This window comes from Mustela lutreola, chromosome 9 (genome assembly GCF_030435805.1).
Source record: "Mustela lutreola isolate mMusLut2 chromosome 9, mMusLut2.pri, whole genome shotgun sequence".
Lineage (NCBI taxonomy): Eukaryota > Metazoa > Chordata > Mammalia > Carnivora > Mustelidae > Mustela > Mustela lutreola.
In genome coordinates this window covers 37,447,037-37,466,333 of record NC_081298.1, presented here as the reverse complement: position 1 = coordinate 37,466,333, position 19,297 = coordinate 37,447,037, and positions in this window count along the sequence as shown.

Below are 19,297 nucleotides of genomic sequence, written 5' to 3'. Positions count from 1 at the left end.
TTTATGGTGAAGGTGATGGAACATTCTATACGGTAATTACTGGTGGTCATATGCCTACCCCTGACCCCTGAACAATAGGAGATAAGAGGTGCTGACCCCCACATAGCTGAAAACACACATATGGTTTTGTTTTTAGATTTTGTTTAATTATTTATTTATTTGACAGAGGGAGAGAGATCACAAGTAGGCAGAGAGGCAGGCAGAGAGAGCAGGGGAAGCAGACTCCCTGCTGAACAGAGAGCCCCATGCGGGACTCCATCCCAGGACCCTGGGATCATGACCTTAGCTGAAGGTCTTAGCTTCAGAGGCTTAACCCACTGAGCCACACAGGCACCCCCCCCCACATATGGTTTTTTGATACCCCTAAAATTTAACTACTAATGGCTACTGTTGACCAGAAGATTTACTAATAACATAAACAGTTGATTAGCACATAATTCATGTTTTATGATTCATATACTATATTTTTATACACTAATAAAATAAGGTAGAGAAAAGTGTTAGTAAAAAATCAGAAGGAAGAAAGAATACATTTATAGTATCGCACATATATTGATAAAAATCTGCATATAAATGGACCTGCACAGTTCACACCCATATTCAAGAGTCAGCGTTATTTGGGAGGGGCACCTAGGTGGCTCAGTACGTTAAACATCTGCTTTCAGCTCAGTTCATGATCCCGGGGGTGGAGGTGGGGTCCTAGGAGCCTGCTTCTTCCTCTTCCACTCCCCCTGCTTGTGTCCCCTCTCTCACTGTCTCTCTCTTCAAATCAATAAATAAAGTCTTTTTTTTTAAAAAAAAAAAAAGGAGTCAATGTATTTGTCAAAACTCTAAGAACTCTATTCTTATAAAATGTGACTTTTACTAGATGTAAATTATACCTCAATATACTTGCCAGAAGTAAAAAAAAAAAGTGCTCCAGGAACTTAATACATACTTGTTCTTATTTCGGTCCATTAACTATTCTTTTTTTCAGCTACTTTTTTCCCTCTGAGAGACAGAAGACAAAAAAAAAAAAAAGGTTGGGGTAGGGGAGAGCAGTATTCTCAGATGCTATAATTGGGCTCTTCTTTAAATCTCATTTCCCCCAAAATGAGCCAAAATAAATGACACACTGGCGACTCAGCAACACAATGAAGAGACAGAGCAGACAAAATGAAATAACGTGATTTCATTTGTTGAAATTTATGAAGTAATTTATTTATAATGATTACAGCTGTGCAAATAGCTGTACTGGGGCTTCTAGGGGCATTGTGCAACCTCTGTTCTTTGTGCAAGCAGGGTCCTCTCTGAGAACGTGAACCCGGTGGCTTTGGATACACTCAAGAAGCTTGAAAGAACACAGGTCTTCAGGACAAGACTCAGCCGGCACCAAAACACGCTTGCTAGATTACCAAAATCGAGCCTGATTTCCACTTGGAGCGATAACTCAAGACACATTGAACACACAACAAAACAGGGGTTGTTTATTGCTCTGCTTATAAGTCCCTCTGAAAATGTCAATATTTCTTATCGGTAGTTCAGATTATGGGGAGAGAATGAAATTAGGAAAATGGAAGCTGTTGGTGCTTTCTGCATACAATATTTTCCTTGGTTCTCATCAGGCTATAATAGAGATTTATGGGCTCTGTTTAGTATAATAATAAACAAATTACCTTTAAATCAAGGATCAGCTGTTTGAGTTTAGCAGATAACACCTGTTGTGAATCATAGGCGGGAGCAGGCCTAATCTGAGAGGTATACATACCCTCTCTTCCCTGCCTTACCCTGCTGGTGGCTGCCCTGTCGTTTCTCCAATTTTAATGTCAGCCAACATCCCATGGCAGCATTGGGATAGAGCAGAGGAGGGAGAGTCAGAGCAGGGAAATTACTGGCACCAAAGAGCTAGACTGCACCATATTCCTACTCTGAATTAATTACCATCTTGAACCCAAAACTGTATCAACATCTTGATATATGGAAAAAAAAAAAAAAAGAATTTGGGGGTATGCTAAGTAAAAGTTGAAGTAAATGTTCACTAAGTATTTCAGGGGACCTCAAGTTTCCAAAAAGCCATCTCTTGCTTGAATTCCAACCCTAGGGCCTCATATCTGAAAGTCTGCACCAACCTTGTATTAAAGGTAACTAAGAACTGTATAGTTCACAACTTTTGTTCCCCATCTTATCAACAATATTGATTTTAAAGAAATTAAAATATTGTAAACATAAAGTTTGTGTTATTTCTATTATCTATTTCTATTTCTATTGTCCATTTCTATTCATGCTTCAGTCATTTAATCTTTTCCATCATTTATTTTATCACCCAAAATATATCAAGCTGGTGTGCTCATGATCAATGAAGATAACCAGGGATGTCTAGTCCACTCATTCATCCCACACATACTGGCCAGACCCCTGCCACGCTGGGCACAGCAGATGGCAGTCAACAAGACACGGAAATCCTACACTGCTCATGAACTTAATATTCTAAGGGCAAAGACGGAAACAGCAAATAAATGTACAAAGGAGATAATTAGAGAGTGTCACAAGTAAAGGAAAGAAATAGGTGATGAGGTACAAAATATAATCATAAAAGGCCTAAGAGGGATAGAGGACAGGAGACACTTCCATCTCCTACAGTGGCTAACATCTGAAATGCAGTGGTATAATATGATGTGGCTTTACAGCCAAAAAGGAGTGGAGAAACCATAGAGTCTGTATAAAATTATAATTTATTTTATGTGTAGGAATAGTAGATTCTGATAGAAAAACTGGAGTAGTCTAGGCCACATGAAAAAGCTTGGGTAGGTCCCTAGGTCTAGGGCCACTGCAAATATAAAGTAGGTCCATTGGGAATATCAAATATCAATTCATTGAGATGCTATGCCAAGGATCTTTGTGACCCCTCACTTTGCCCCCATACTCAAACTTCCTTCAAACCTTTCTGCCAACCCAGACAATCGGTTTTGGAGTTACATGAACCATTGCTTTGGAGATGTCTTCAGAACATAGGCTTTCAGCTTGGTATAACCACCCCCATTCTGGAATTCTCTGGTAGGTCCTTAGGGCTCAAAGAAACAATTTGTTCAATGACCACATTTTCTGATACTGGCATAGGACCTCACAAGATACAAAGTATGTTAGTGGACATTACTGTCTATGATTCTTAAAATATTACCAGGGAGATACTGCTAGTTTCACCTTATAAAAGACGAAACCAGGCTTAGGAGGCCATATGACCTGGCCAAGGTCACACAGCTTATTCTAAATGCAAAGCTATAGCTCAATTCCAGGTACAGTGACCAACTGCACTGGTTTTCTCAGGACTGAGAGGGTTCCCAGGGAGTGTGATTTTCAGTGCTGAAACCAGAACAGTCCCAATAAAACCAAGTGATGTGGTTAGTGCTAATGCCAGGTCCATTTAACATCATGTCTAGCATGCTTGCCACCCAATGACAGCTAGAGTAGGACTCCAGTTTGTTCTTTTTCACGGCCCTCGGGCAAGTCATTCTCATTGACCTGCATCGTAGAGCTCTAGAATGAGTCACCACCCTCTTCACCCCCGTCAGCCTCCAGCAGCTGTGTACACCATAACGCCACATGGTTGGACAGCCATCCTCTGAAATACAAACCTGAGGAGAGGGCAGTAAACTCTTTAAAATATCAGGGAAGCTTCCAACTCCTGCGCACTCCTCAGCAACCTCTAGGCTCTTCTTTGCCTGATGCAAGCATTGGTTGGAGAGGAGGAGGGAAGTTATTTTAAAAGTTTTGCCTACATCTCATCCGGGTATTTGGCAATGCAACAGTCATGCTGGGTTAATCTTTGCTGTGGGTGTCTCAGTAATGACAGTGAGCAACTTTATGAAAACTTTACAGTCGGTAACATTACTCCCACGGCATGACAGGGAGGGGAGGAAGGAAAAGTTAAACAGCTCATCACTGTCACTTGAGCTTGAGAGAAATCCAACCCTACAAATAAGAAATGGTAAGAAAGACCTAAAGTTCTTTGTGCAACAACTTTGCTGGAAGTATGCAAAGAAATTAGAACAATATCTGGCGAAGATATTCCAAACAAAAATCATTGACTTGGGTTTTAAGGTTTTTAAGTTGTGTATAATTTCTCAAATACTCAAGGAAAAACTGGTAATCTTAATGAGAGCAGGGAACATTTGTTGAATGTCTACAATGTGACAGGTGTTCCTGTCAGTATTTTATGATATTGATTACTTAAAACATATTAAATCTTCACAATAGCCATACACTAGAGGTACTTTATTTATTGGCTCCATTTTACAGTTGGGGAAACAGGACACAGAATGGTCAGAACACTGCAGCAGAAACAGATTCGGTTTCCCAGGAGCTGGGATCTGAACCTACATTGATTCTGGAATCTATCGGCCCAAGCACCACACAGCACTGCTTCTCCATGGTGCCAAGGAAAAGATTTCTGTCCACCAAGACCAGTACCCAAATCTCCAGACGTTCACGAATGTTAATAAACTAGGAGCAGAATGATACCTTGTGCATGCAGTAAGAGTAGAAGCATGGATCTTTCACAGGATGGTAAAGAGCAGTGGTTTGGCTCCCTCCCTCAGTATTTAGTGAGAGCTGAAATGTAACCAAGGAGCCCGTCCAAATGCTACTGTTTGTATTTCATTAAAATTTTGTCTCTGTGAAGTTGGTCCTTAGAATTATATATATATATATATATATATGCACACACATGATTTCTAGGTTCAGTGGTAACAAAGTAACCGATTTTACCAAACATTCTCTCTATCTTCATAAACATATCCAAGGATACAGACAAGTTAAAGGGGAAGACAAAAAATTGATAGTAACAATGCAAACGAAAGTTAAGATGAGATGCCAGGTGGGAGAGGAATTTCTACTAACTACAGTGACAGGGGGTTGGGTTAGGGACTTACTTCTCAGACTACACACCATACTTAATCAGAACAAATCCAAAACAAGCCCTAAAAAGACAGAAGATAAGAAAAAGATAGATTTTTCTCTTACCCTTTCTACTACATCCTGGATGGAGCTGTACCGCTGAGAAAAACAGGCAGCCATGTCCCACAGGCTAAGAAATCGGTTCCTGAACCACCCCAAGGGTCCTCCCTCCATCTTTGACCCTGTCAGCTTCTTGGTTATTTACATCTTTAGGAGACTACAACTCCCAGCATGCACTGGGAGTGCATGGGAAGCTGGAGGCTTAAAGATGGTTGAGTCCTGAAATGTTTCCTTACATAAGGATATGCTTTGTAAGACAGGGTGGAACCACAAGGACCTTCAATAAACCAGGTTGGTTGTGGGGGGTGGGAAAGAGTAAGTTGGAAAGGGTAAAAGAATTCCCTGGCTATATTCTATGGGAGAGGAAAGGTAGGCCATAAACACAGTCTCATTTTAATTAATAAAGAATTAAACTTTTCATTCAAGAACAATTTATCTGTAAGCACCAGTGTAAGCTTTCTTCCCTTTAACATACAGGATATAAAACATTTCAGAAAAGTATATATCTGAAACAAATTTTTTTAAAACTTTACAGTAAAACTTAGAGTATATATATCTAGATATATCTGGATATATCTATCTATCTATATATATATTTTTTTCATTTCTTTTCACAGAAAAGGCAAGTATCAATAAACCAAAGCTAGGAAAATAAGTACAAAAAGGAGGATCAAAACAGATTTTTAAAAAGCTAGCTGAAATAAAATTTTAAAACAAATGGAAAGAGAAAATTAACAGAAGTAAAATGGAAAGCAATAAAAAAGAATATAATGGTCATGGCAAAAACAAAAACTAAAGCACTTTTAATGGATCAAGTCAAAAAGAGTGAAGAGGAGGGGCGCCTGGGTGGCTCAGTGGGTTAAGCCTCTGCCTTCGGTTCAGGTCATGATCTCAGAGTCCTAGGATGGAGAACCGCATCAGGCTCTCTGCTCAGCAGTAAGCCTGCTTCCCCCTCTCTCTGCCTGCCTCTCTGCCTACTTGTGATCTCTGTCAAATAAATAAATAAAATCTTAAAAAAAAAAAAAGAAAAAGTGAAGAGAAAAACAAATAGAAACAAAAATATGTTGGGGGGGGGTGGTGAAGGCATATAGAGAAAACAGATTCAAGTAAAAAATTATAGGTGCTCCTAAAACAGAAAACAGAGCATCAAAACAAATGCTTTTTTTTTTCTTTTGGTCAAAAAGGTAATTAGTAACATCTTTAACAAGTTTGAAAATTTGTATGCTAGGTGAAAGGAAGAAAAATGAAACGTATCATTTTCCTTTCCCCACATGGAGATAAAGAGTCAGTCTTTTTGATGAGAAAAAATGTGGTAAGGTTAAAGTCACCCACAAGTACAAACCACATCCTCTTAAGATTATTCAATAAAACTAGAAGTTGTTAAGAGGCAAAAAATCCAATTATTTGAAAATTAATAATGTTCTGTATGCTTCTAAGTAATTACTGTGTCACAAAGAAAATAATCATTTTAAGTAAACGTTTAGAGTATAACAAAACTATCTTTTTGTCATTTCATAAGCAAATATATGGCATACCACAAACTTGCACTCGGTTATACAGTCAAACCCTTTTATGGAATTGATGTTAAAAACGGACGAGTAGGGGCGCCTGGGTGGCTCAGTGGGTTTAGCCTCTGCCTTCGGCTCAGGTCAGGGTCTCAGGGTCCTGGAATGGAGCCGGGCATTAGGCTCTCTGCTCAGCAGGGAGCCTGCTTCCCTTCCTCTCTTTCTGCCTGCTTCTCTGCCTACTTGTGATCTCTGTCTGTCAAATGAATAAATAAAATCTTAAAAAAAAAAAAAAAGGGCGGACGAGTGAAATAATTTAATAAAAAATGAAAGTATGATATAAAACAGAAGAAAAAGAACTAAAAAGAGCAATTGACGGATTTGAAAAGAGAAATAGAGAATTTATAGATACATTCTAGAGCTAGATTATGTGTGTGCGTTTGTGGGTCTGTGCGCGCACCCGCATTCATTAGCAAACTGTCCCTAGGACACAGAGGGCAAGGAGAGACCTCAGAAAGGAGCAGACCCTCCGGATGAGTGGGTAGGTGACCATTTGAAAAGCAAGGGAACTATCTTGCAGGACTTGTCCTGAGCCGCCGCAGGACGCGTGGATGTCCACATCCACCTGCCAGAATCTGAAAAGTGATACGGCGGTCTTACCTGGCTTCAGTCACGTACATGGCCCCCAGGTCCGCAACAACTTACTCGCAAAGCTGTGTCCTTGAAAATGGCTCCCTCCGTGGGATGGCTGGTGGAACCTGTAGTCCAAGGATGGGGAGGGGCGAGCAGCCTCCAATTGCCCCGATCCAGCTTATGCGTCGGTTAGCAGTCACGTCCTTTCCATGACCTCCACCGGAAGTGAAAAGTACAGAGAAACTTTACAATTCTGAGATTCAGTAGAACCATCCCTAGGTTCTCACGTTTCTAGGTGTGAATGTTGGTTCCATCACTTACGAAGCTGTGTGATGCTGCATAAGTTGCTTAACTTTGCCAATCCTCAGATTCTCTATCTTAAAAACGGCAATAATGATACCACTTTCATGGTAAGATAAATTGTGTGAAGTCTACTTAGACCCTATGCCTGACATACTGTAAGTTGTCAATACATAACGGCTATTCTATTTACTAGGATTCTTAGTAAATACAAGGAAAAAATACCAGTAAGTAGAATTTGTTATAAGAACATTGTAACAATAGAGTGAGACTAAAATCTACAAGATAACATCATGCAATGGGTATGCTAATAAATAGAGATGTATTCAGAAAACTAACAAATATCAAGTGCCAGAATTGACCAGAAAAGTGATCAAACATATCCATACCTTAAGGAAATAGTTATTTCTTATATTGGCACAAAAAAATAAAAAGCTACACAGATCCTTCCTTCTCAATGAACAGAAGTTCATTGTATCAAATCCTGACATAGACAACACTATGGGGCAATGCATTTTTTTTTAAGATTTTATTTATTTATTTAACAGAGACAGAGACAGCGAGAGCAGGAACACAAGCAAGGGGAAAGGAAGAGGGAAAGCAAGCTTCCGGTCAAGCAGGGAGCCCAATGTGGGGCTTTGTCCCAGAACCCCTGATCATGACCTGAGCTGAAGGCAGACATTTAAGGACTGAGCCACCTAGGTGCCCCAGGGCAATGCATCTCAAAAACATGCTTCCTAATTGTCCTAGAACCATGGATATGAATAAGTTTCAGCTTCAATGTTTTTGAGAATGCTCTATTAACTCTCCCAAGACATCCCTAAATACACACACATACATATACTGCACATATTTGGGAAATTCTGTGCTCCTACAAAATCCTGATCTCCCTTATTATATTATTTTATTGTATCACATTTATTAAAATGTGATCCAATTTGCCTATTTACTTGTCCATAACCCCTAGCCAATTGATTCTGCAATACTTGGGGCAAGGACCTTGTCTATCTTTTTGTCATTGTAGCCCTACCTCTATTATTTACTTGCAGTTTGAATGAAACTATTACAGGATAAAGTATATATCCCCTAACAACAATGAAAAACTCCAAGTTCCAAAAAACATTCAACAGAACTCTTGTCTAAAAAAAATTATTCATTTCAACTCTCTAACACAAAATACATGTTTCTTATGCTTACTTGACCACAGAAACATTGTTGCCATGTAATATCAGCTTAAGAAATACTCATTAACTGGGTGCTTAGATGGCTCAGTCGTTAAGCGTCTGTCTACCTTTGTCTCAGATTATGATCCCAGGGTCCTGGGATCCAGGCCTACATTGGGCTCCCTGCTCTGTGGGGAAGCCTGCTTCTCCCTCTCTTGCTCCCCCTGCTTATGTTCCCTCTCTCTCTGTGTCTTTCTCTGTCAAATAAATAAATAAAATCTTAAAAAAAAAAAAACGAACACTCATTAACTAATTTTATCAATGAATATTAATGCAGAATATCTAAATAAAATATTAGCCAATTAAATTCCATGTTATATTTTTAAAATCCCCCACTTTGATGAAAAAGAATTTATCCCAAGAATACAAGGATGAATTGTCATAGGAAATCTACTGATAAAAATACATGAATCGGTCAGTAAAATATATGCATATGATCAGTTTAACATACACTGGGGAAACAATTCATAAAATTTAGCCCTCCTTAGGGATTGTTAGAACCATCTTTTCCTAATGAGAGAAAATGCCTATCTTATAACCAACAATCATAGGCATCTTACAAGCTTTCTCCTCTCTTGCCTGTCCTGGTTTCCCTTTTCTTGAATTAAAGCAAAAGTTTTAACTCAAACCAGGTGACATTGAGGAACTCATCTTAAAGTTTCATGCATGATGAGTATTAAACACAAAGTGCTCCACTTTATACACCTCAATGCCTATTTTAAAATCAGAAACAAAATTAAAAAGCAGATGACCTAGGAAATATTTGCAAATATATGAGAGAGACAGTATCCCTAATACACTGAAAGTACTTATACTTTACATAGAGAAAGAAACAAAATATCTGTAGGACAGTGAGCAAAACATATAAACAGATGATGAAGATAAAATAATTTATCCCTTTATATTCTACTTATGTTTACATTATTTGTTACATATATAATGTTATAATTTTTAATGTATCTACTTTTTTATTCTACTCTTATTTGCATAATCCTATGGTCACAGTGATACCTAAAAATCCTATCATCTCTTATTGATTCTCCCAAATCCAGTCTTTCCTTACCTGGGTCAATGTTATATTCCATAAGATTGTCTAAAAGCAAAATTCTAATTGTCTTCTCAAATACTATCAGTGACTAAGGATTCCCAAGAGTAACCAAATTGACAGTGAATATAGTTTTAGCCCAGACAATTCTGACATTAAAGTAAAACACCTCATGGGTATGTGGACCCTTATAGAAGCAACCACCAGAAATAGTAATCCATTCACTCATTCATCAAATTTTTGTTAAGTCTCTAATGACTATAGTACTGCAGCAGGTTCTGGGTGCCAAAAGATGAAAATGACAAGGTTCTTGCCCTGAGTATCTCACAGGCCAGAGAAGACAAGCATAACAGATAATGTTGACCTAAAACAACAAGTAAACAAAGACAAGCTCCAAAGTGTCAAAAAGATGAGTTTATTTGGGAAGAGCAGAGGCTTGCAATTCAGGACATGCAAATTGCAGCAAGCTACAGGCAAGTCCATTGAGGAACTGGGGAAGTGCATATTTCTGGGCACGGAAGATAAAGAAGGGGGGAGTTCAGTTAAAAGTTGTTAAAATCAAAAGCGAATGGAGATGAGCTTTAAAAATTCCCCCAAGCAGATAAAACCCTTGCAGTCATACAAATTAAGTTCAGTTCAGCTTATTTTGTGAGACCAACCCATCATGGGTCATTTCTTGCTCATATCTCTGGAAACCATAAGCAAAAATTTCCCAGACTGTTATGAGGTAATGGCTGACCAACTGCCTGTCACTTATGAGACATCAGCCCCTCACTCCTGAAGCTCTGTTTTCCTGAGGACACCAGGCATGAGACTTTCCATATTATACCCTCCAGTTCCATTTCAGATTGAAATTCTTTAATGCAGTAGAATGAGCTAAGGATCACGTCGGTCCCATTCACAGAATGATACAGAAACACAAAGAGATGCACCTGACTTAGTCTAGGTCTTCCTAGAAGATGCTATACCCAAGCTGAATCTAAAGTCTGAGCAGCAGTCACTCAGAGAAAAAGGCCCCGTAGAAATGACAATATAAACAAAGACAGGGAAGCATGAAGTAGTATTTTATATGTGATGACATTGCTGGACCATATATGGTAAGTGAAGGAGTGGTGAGGGATAACGCAGTAAAAGGCAAGTCAAAGCAGGCCATGGGGGGTCTTTTTTAAGTTCTTGGAACTTGACATGTAATAAACTCTAAACTCATTGACAGTGGGGACCACCGTGTCACCTTCAGGGTTTATCTAACACATCTCTATTTGAATCGCCAGCTAGAAAATTGCACATACGGTGCCTAGAATGCAATAATCAGCCCATTCTATGAAGTCTTCCTTACATTTCCAAATCATCTGGAAAGAAGACAAATGTTGCATCTGCCAAAAAACCTTGTATCAAGCTGAAAACTTGTGTTTCTAGGGCAAAGACTCTCAATAGCTCAGAATGCGCAAACTTTATTTCTCTGGGGCTTGTTTCCCTTTCCTCTAGTCACTTACATTGAACTTCACTGTTGCATTTTGCTAGATAGGAAGCAGATATAACCTGAGGCAGAACGTTTCTGAACTCAAGGTTTAATTCAATTCCAAGCCAGAGTTTCATTGTGTGCATTATTTATCAATAGTATTTAAGTGCCCATGGTGAGCCAGTCCCAACTTGGCTCTATAAATAAATGATGTCAGACTTCATTCCTGTCCTCCAAATTCTCAGACCCCAAAGAGGAAATGGGGAAACAGCTATACAGTTTTCATCAGGCTAATTAAGACTAACTGAAGCCTAGCTATTTGGCCAACCACACCAAATAAATAAATAAATAATAAATAAATGAATATAAAAAGAATTTTAAAAGCCTCTCAAACCTGGGAGGTAGGCAGTACTGTGAGGAACCCTTAGTGTCCTTGCACAGGTTTTCTTTCTCTTTCTCCTTTTCTTTTTTCTTTTTTCTTTTTCAAAGCTTTTACCTTCTCACAGTGTAGAGATTCTTTTTCTCAGGTCTGCTTCAACTCAGCTATGAAAAGGAAGATCTCAGAGTCAGGAAGTCTTTGATGAGTAACAAAAAGGCCTCTTGCTGTGCTAACATCTGATGGAGAATCAGTCATAGAATCTCAAGAATTAAAAGAAATTTAGTGGGAAGTGTGCCGACTTCCATTTCTATCCCTTAGGAGACGATTTTATTCTTGATGGTAAGAGAGGACCTGGAAAGGAAACACGTGGGCCCTGTGAGTTACTCATAATCTGGAGATTCTCAGTCATAAGTGCCAAGATGGAAGCAAGAGATGGAGTCAAAGGATGGTATTATAGAAGAGACTAAATATGATAGTGCAGTCTGGACATTATAGGAAAGACTCAAAGTCAGGTGTAGTCCCCACAAAGAAAGAAGACGAAGAAGTTCCATGCAAAAGAGGCTGATATAAAATGGAAAAGCAATAAAAGAAAGTAGACGTCAAAAAGAAAATCTTGGATTTGCAATGAGGAGGGACTGGGAATATACAGTCTGGGGATGAGCTAATGCCTGGGTACACTTCCCACTCAGAGAACAATGGGACGATCTTAGCAGGAAGTGTGAGCATGGTGGTCACTGAAAACCCAAGGAAGAAATAGCCATTTGAGATCAACACACAGTCTAACATTGAGATGAGGAGGTAGGATAGGAGAGGCCTTTCTGGAAAAGAAAGGGAGGGGCGCCTGAGTGGCAAAGGTGCTTGAGCATCTGACTCTTGGTTTTGGCTCAGGTCATGACGTGATCTCAGTGTCGTGAGATCGAGCCCCGTGTCAGGCTCTGGGCTCAGCAGAGTCTGCTTGAGATTCCCTCTCTCCTCTACCTGCTCAAAATAATTAATAAATCAATAAATCAAATCTCTAAAAAAAAATTAACGGTAAGAGAGGGAAAGAAGGAAGTTGTGAGAATGAGTAAGAAAACGAATGCCAGATGCAAAATCAAAGCTGAGAAGATGCAAGGAAAGGCCCGGAAGTAATAAATACGCACTGAGTGGCTTTTTAGAGACAGAATAAACAAAGGGACAATGACCAGACCATATATAAAATTGGACTCTGACCCATAACCCACAGCAACCAGCTCGGGAAGCCAAACCACAGCCTCTGTAGCAATTGGACCTAAATAGCCAGGGCATGATCAGTAACTGATAGCTTCTCTAATTTTTGCTCCTACTTCCAACTTGGTACCAAGTGGAGAAAGCCAAATATGGGCAGCTAACCAATCACACAGGATGCCCAGCTTCTCAGTAGCCCACTTCCAGCTTCCCATGCCCATGAGGGCATCCGGGATGCCTTCCTGCTTTTTTTCCATGATAAAGCTTTCCTGCTCCTCTGCCCAGCTTTGAATCGCTGCCAAATACAAGCAATGGAGCCTGACTCCCTTGTTATAACAGACTCTGAATAAATAGACTTTCCTTATTCTCATTTTGGAGAGAAGAGATGTCTTTTTTCCCTCCATACTTCTATACACCCAACACTACTTTGGGTGCTGGAAACGACAGTGAACACATCAGGAAAGGATCTTTGCCCTTATGAGACTAACATTCCTTTGGAAGAGCTAAAAAATAAGCAAGGAGAGAAATTAAGCAAAAATTATGATGATAAACGATTGTGGAGGAAATAAGACAGATGATGTCATGGGAACATGGCTACTGTTATACTGAATAGTGAAGAGCAAGGAGGCAACATTTCAGCTGAAGACTAAGAGATAAAGAAAAGCCAGCTTGTTAATTGCCAGGAAAGAGACACCAGGTTAAAGGAGAACAAATACAGAATGCCCTGGAGCAAAGCACCCTGGGTGTTGTTTGAGAAAGAAAAGACTGGGGCAGGGGGATCTGGTGAGTGAGGGGCTGGGGGTCGGGGTAGTGAGGTTGGGGAGGAAGGTGAGGCTGGATCACCCAGGATTGGAGAAGGATGTTATTCCCAGTGTGGAGGGACAGCCTCAGAAGGTTTTAGGCAGGAATGCTTGAGGTTCTAAGACAAATGCGAATGTACAAGCAGAGCCAGTTTTAAATGTTCCTTTCCACTCAATTACCACCATCAAGTCAGAGCCGTTAGTTCATCCTAAAGATTTCGAGTGTTTATGGTGATAGCAGAAGCGCTGCTGGGATAATAGTGCTTCGGTGTAATTAAGCACCTCTGCTCTTCCATCACGGAGAGGCAACAGGCATCCAGCTCTTTTTTTAAGATCCTACGCACAGCTCATAATGGACAACCCATCAATATCCTTTTCCTGCCATACGAAGATTATTTTATGAGGATCCTGAAAGCTTTAATAAACTCTCTTAGATGATTTCTTTATGAGGTAGGGAATTAGCAGAGCTGAGCACGAAGTAGGTTAGGGTCTGTCAACAAAGAGGGCACTATTGTTTTTATGACTTCTACCATGGTCCCTGGATGGAAAACTCTAATTAGCTGAGATATTGATGACATATGTGGTTGCATCGATCTGCTCTCTAAATAGCAACTATCTGTTTGCTCAGACAGGGACTTTGCTCAGTTCTGACCTCATCAAGCCTGCTCCATCCCTGGCAACAGGCTCTTTTGAAGGCTAAGCTTACTCATTGCCCCTGGGTGTTAGAGTTCCAGGCCTAACACACTAAATCCCAAGTCCCTAAAGAAAAGACAAGTGTCATAGAGGGGTGAGGTTTATAATTTCAACCACAGTCTACTTTATGATACAGAGCAGTTCAGCTGTCAATGTAAACTTGCTCCTCAATTTCTGCTGTTATTCCAGATGAAGATAAGGGCTGTGCACCATGATGCAGAAAAAAGGTATTGTCTGGTCAGCATTGCCATGATCATGGCCAGGAGTATCAGGAAGTACTCCCTGTTCAGAACCAGTCAGTCCACTGGAGATAGCATTCTAGAGTCTGCCAAATGTGTCTCTCTGTGTCAGTTGCAAACCTCAAACAGGCAAGTGAAAAGAGACGAGAAGGGAAGCATGGCTGGCTGATGTGGTTGAACTCAGCAAGCATTTCATCAAACCTTTTTCCTCTTTGTCCTGGGAACACAGCTGGATTGCTCTTCCAACCTTCATGCCTTTAGGTGTGGCTATATGATGGTCTTAGCCACTGGAAAGTGAGCAAAAGGAAAGCCTGTCCTACCCAGGTCTGGCCTGTAAGCTCCCTGCCCACCACTACCACCGCATGCATTCCTCCAAGCACTCTTTATCTTCCCTTAACTTGATGTCAATGAACAGCACCATCTGAGAATCTACATTGGAAATAGAAGAATCACAAGATGGGAAGTATGGGGTCCCTGAAAAATACATTGGACGGAGAGCTGTGTACCAACTTGGAACATCCGTTATGGACTTACAGCAATAAAAAATAAATTTCTCCTTTCTCAAGTTTCTGAGATGTTGGAATTTATCTGTTACAGCCACTAGCATTCACCTAATATAGTGGGTCCCCAACTAACAAAACCAGACTTTCAAAGAATTCACACAGGAAAAGTGTGTTGGGAATGTATTTATGACCTTAGGGTTACTGCCATGGCCCATTAAGTGAGAAAGAAGCAATGTTTCTAACAGATTTATTGAGGTTTAACTCACATATCATATAATTTATTCATTGTAAGTATATAGTTCTATGGGTTTTAGTGAACATACTTTACATACTATTACACAGTTTTAGTTATGTAGAACATCCCCCAATTCTTTCCTATATGCAGTCAATCCATGTTCCCAGGCCCAGAACCAGGCAAATAAAAATCTTCTTTTAGTATTTCTGGTATTTATTACTTAATACAATGCTTTTGAAGTTCACCCATGTTATATTATTAGTAGTCCATTCTTTTTGATGGTTGCATAGTATTCCACTATATATGTGTGTATGTGTGTGTGTGTGTGTATAAAATTTTGTATTATATATAATTACATTTAATTTTATACATATAAAATTATATATATTTATTTATATAAAATTATTTATATTTATATAATTATATATAATTTATATAATTTATATAATTATATAATTTTATATATAAAATATTGTATAAATATATATATAATTATATATATATATATATATAAAATTTTGTGTATCTATTCACCAGTTGATGGACTTTGAATTATTTTCAGTTTCAAATGATTATATTTGATGTTGTTATATATCATTTTGTGTACATGTTTTAATTTCTCCCCAGTAGGAGCTGAATTTCTGGGTTATATTAACTACTATTTCATACCCAAGAAGAGTCTTCTTTGATTCCCTTAGAAAGAATCTCTCCCTTGGCATTTAAAATAACTTTGTTCATTTTGAAATACTGCAGGTATCATATTGAATTCAATTAAATTTGTTTTCATTCACATCTCTCTCTGCTAACTACACTATAAGCTCCTTTAATGGTAAAAAAAAAAATCCATTTTTTTGTGAGTGAAATGTTAATGCTTAGAATAGTGATGAATACTCAGTAAGTGTTTATTGAAATAGCAAAATGCCAGACAGCTTGAGGTAAAAGAGCTTTTGTATAATCAGAGTGCTGGACTACATTTGTCAACTTTGCTAACTCTGGGAACTATGTTTCCAAGAATTCCTTCTCTGTTGGATCCCAGTTAGAGAGAGCCAAAGGAAGAACCTACATGGGACTTGGAAGAAGGAAGTGAAACAGAAACCATTATTCTCCAGAGGTCATGGAGGCGAGGTGTGACAGTGGTTGGAGAGGATACGTCTGGTGGGTCTGCTTGTCCCCATCTCTTCATGCCCTTGTTTTGCTCCTCTTCCTCACTGCAGCCCAGTCTTACCAACACATGCTTGGCTCTGGATCCATGGAGGTAGGTAAGCCCTACATAGAAGCAAGAGCTTTCCCATAGACGATGCCTGGCTTCCTCCTTCAAGGATCCCACTCTGATGTCCTGATGCTCTTGGTTTCAGAATGTTCCTGCAAGTTCTGACATCACCCATCCCAGAGCTCCAGTCAAACAAGTTAGCAGCTGATTCTCTGATTTCTCTTCTGGACCTGCACATCCCCAGCTCTTGCCACAGTTGTATGAGGTCTAATTCCCATAATAACACCCTCAGGTCATAGTACTTGCAGTAGTTCTGTTTCCCTGGCTGAACTCTGACTGATAGAATTCTCCAGGCTCAGACTGTATGTAAATCCTCACCCTTCTGTGAGCCCAGCGCTGTGGCCCAGAGCCTCTTAAAAAGCTTCTTGGTCTCCTCTAAGCAGGTGGGCCCTCCCTGTCCAATGTGACATTTATTTTAAAGGTCTCTCTATGCACAAAGCATTACCCATGAGATCTGGGAAGAGTTTTGTTTCCAGCATTAAAATGTCACTGGAGATTTTTAATGATATTGTTTTTCTTTTTCTTCAGCCAGAATTTAAATTTTTCCTGATAACATTTTAATTGCTATTAGAATTCCTAGGTAACTGGCATCCCTTAAATTTTTGTTATAGGTGTTAATTGCTATCTTGAATTCTAAGGAAGATAAAAGTTTAAAATAAACATAAGGAAATAGACAGATATAGAGTGGTTTGAGAGAGAGAGAGAATCTGGGAAACAATAATTGGGGACACTGCCATCTTATTTCCTTCTTTATTATTTTCTTCTCACACTTGTACCCCGATTGTTTTAATTTAAAGTAAAAAAAAAAAATCTTATTGGGTAAAATTAACATCTCCTGTCCTTACCCTTGTCACACAGCAGATCTGAGCACTCAATATTCCTGCCTGTAGTAGATTCTCTTCTGATATCTTGTCAATGGTAATTGGAGCGATACTGCAGATCGGAGACAGAAGGAGTGACACCACTAATGGTCTTTATGGCCAGTTATTACAGAGGGTTGTCCCCCTGCCAAGGAGGCCGTTGTCTGGTCATGATCTGTGACAAAAGCAAGGCTCTAAGAGTCATGAGATAATTGGTGGTGGTGTCAGTACTTAGGGGCTCTAATGAGTCCAATTTCCACGAGCTTAACTATGAAGTGGGTACAGCTTTTTGTTGAATTTTATTTTAACTGATAGAGACAGACTTACTTCATGCCACAGAGGATCACTTGAGCTCTTCCCTGCATCATACATTTCTAAGAACAGTACAAAATGCATTTTCCTGGAAGCAGGATGAAGCAGGATGAAAGGGAATTTACCCTTTTTTTTTTTTTTTTTTTTTTTTTTAGAAGCATGGCAAAAGATGCAAGGCTCTTTGCCAAGAGGATCAATGCAGAGAAAAAGGGTTGACTTAAGAGAAAAGGCCAAGACCCACTCTGTTCCTGGAGGTACAATAGAAGACCCAGTTCCACAAAAACAAGTCAGTTGGAAGGTGAAAGCAATCAGTCTCTACCAATGTATTTGTTTTTCAGAAAAGGGAATCCATTCACGTTTGCGAGTTAAGCTCAAAAAATAGGCCATGGTGTTAGGTGATGGAGAGGGGAAGAGGGGCTGATCAGAGCCCATGGCTACCGGTGGTGCATTCACCTATTCTGCTACTCCTGAGTTCATCCTAATTCTAGCTGTATGGAGCACCAGTGACATGCCAAGCAGGGATTCAGAGCTCAGGTGGGGTGGTGGCTAAGCCTAAAGTCTCATTGCCTGGGTGTGAATCCCAGTTACTGGGTTGAGAAGTCGAGGGACTGTGGGAAAGTTACCTAAGTGTTCAATGTCTCAATTTATTTTTCTATAAAATGGGTATAATAATAGCATCCCTATCATAGAGCTAAGAAAATAAAGCGAGTTAATAATGTAAAGCACTTTAATAGGTGATTGGACCAAGAGCTGCTATGCCATCTCCAGAACCCTAAACATCCATGGATATCATTACAGAGCTTCTGTCACAGCCCAGGCCACCTTCCATAGTCACAACTCCTCAATGTTGGTGTAGAGTTCTACCAACACACACACACACACCCTCTTTGTTGCAGTCATGGCCACTTAGTCTATTAAAAATACTTTCCTTGTCTATAGAGTACCCAGCAACTGGTCCCCAGTCATATCCTCTGCCCTATTTTGTATCTCTCAAGAACACTCTCCAGTGTGCCTTTGGATCCCTTTACGGATTCACCATTGGCCACCAGTGGAATAATAGGCAAGTGGTACATCGGCCCTAGGAGCTTAACTCCACAACATAGTTGCTGCAGATAACAGCCTGTTTTCTGCCTCACCTCATTTTACACAAGATGAGCCACAGACCCCACTACTCAAAACACAACCTCTGCCTTCTGCCCCAGTGAGTTTGCTAAGAAAGATAGTAATCCTGTACCAGTACCCCAGCAGTTGTGGGCCACCCAAGACACGCAAGGAGTTCATTACTTTGGTAACTACTCTCCATTTCTCCTCACAGTCAAGCATTGGCTTCCGCTTTCAAAGCTGATGCTCAAAAAAATTTTCCCACCGATATTCCAACCTGGTTTTCTTTCCTAAATCAACTGGCCTCTTCTTTTCTTGCTAAGGCTTAACCATACTTCCTTCTATTTCCTTGAGAAACGAATGCCCTGAGATTGACCACCAGTCAATCCAAATAGATTGTCGTTCAACAACCTCCCCAAGAGCTAAAGGTTTATGTATCCTCTGGTTCATGAAATAGTTGGGCCTCTGGTAAGTCTTTGTCTCATCATCACTGTCACTGTAAAGATTGGTAGTTAGCCATAAGAATGTCAATGAATGAAGTT